Source organism: Lucilia cuprina, chromosome 6 (assembly GCF_022045245.1).
Source record: "Lucilia cuprina isolate Lc7/37 chromosome 6, ASM2204524v1, whole genome shotgun sequence".
NCBI classification, from domain to species: Eukaryota; Metazoa; Arthropoda; class Insecta; order Diptera; family Calliphoridae; genus Lucilia; species Lucilia cuprina.
The window spans coordinates 52,044,575-52,045,073 of NC_060954.1; positions in this window are offsets into that span (position 1 = coordinate 52,044,575).

Consider the following 499-nt stretch of genomic DNA (forward strand, 5'->3'; position numbering starts at 1 on the left):
TTATACGATTTGGTTCCACCGTAGGATGTTAAGATATGTATAGTGTTAAATGTTTAAGCTTTAATAAGTTTTTGTTTAGAAATGTTTGATTTCTTTGTTTTTCTCAATTTTATTTAGATATTTATTATAAAGTCTATCTTGTGATTAATATAGCTTAACAATTTCAATTTATTTGATTAATCTAAAAGAATTTGTTAACACTATAGAATTTATTTTTTCTTAAATTATTTAGTTGTATAAAGTAAAATTTTAATGTCGTTTAGATGTTTATTTAAACGTTTAAGTAAGGCTATGTTTAAGTGGTGGATTTTATAATCATTTTATTATATACTTACGCTGCAACCAGCCCTGTTGGACTAGTTGAACTAGAACAGAACCAGAACAGTTCTATTTCTGTTCTAGGTCTGTTCTAGTTCTGTTCTAGGTCTGTTCTAGTTCTGTTCTAGTTCTGTTCTAGTTCTGTTCTAGTTCTGTTCTAGTTCTGTTCTAGTTCTGTTCT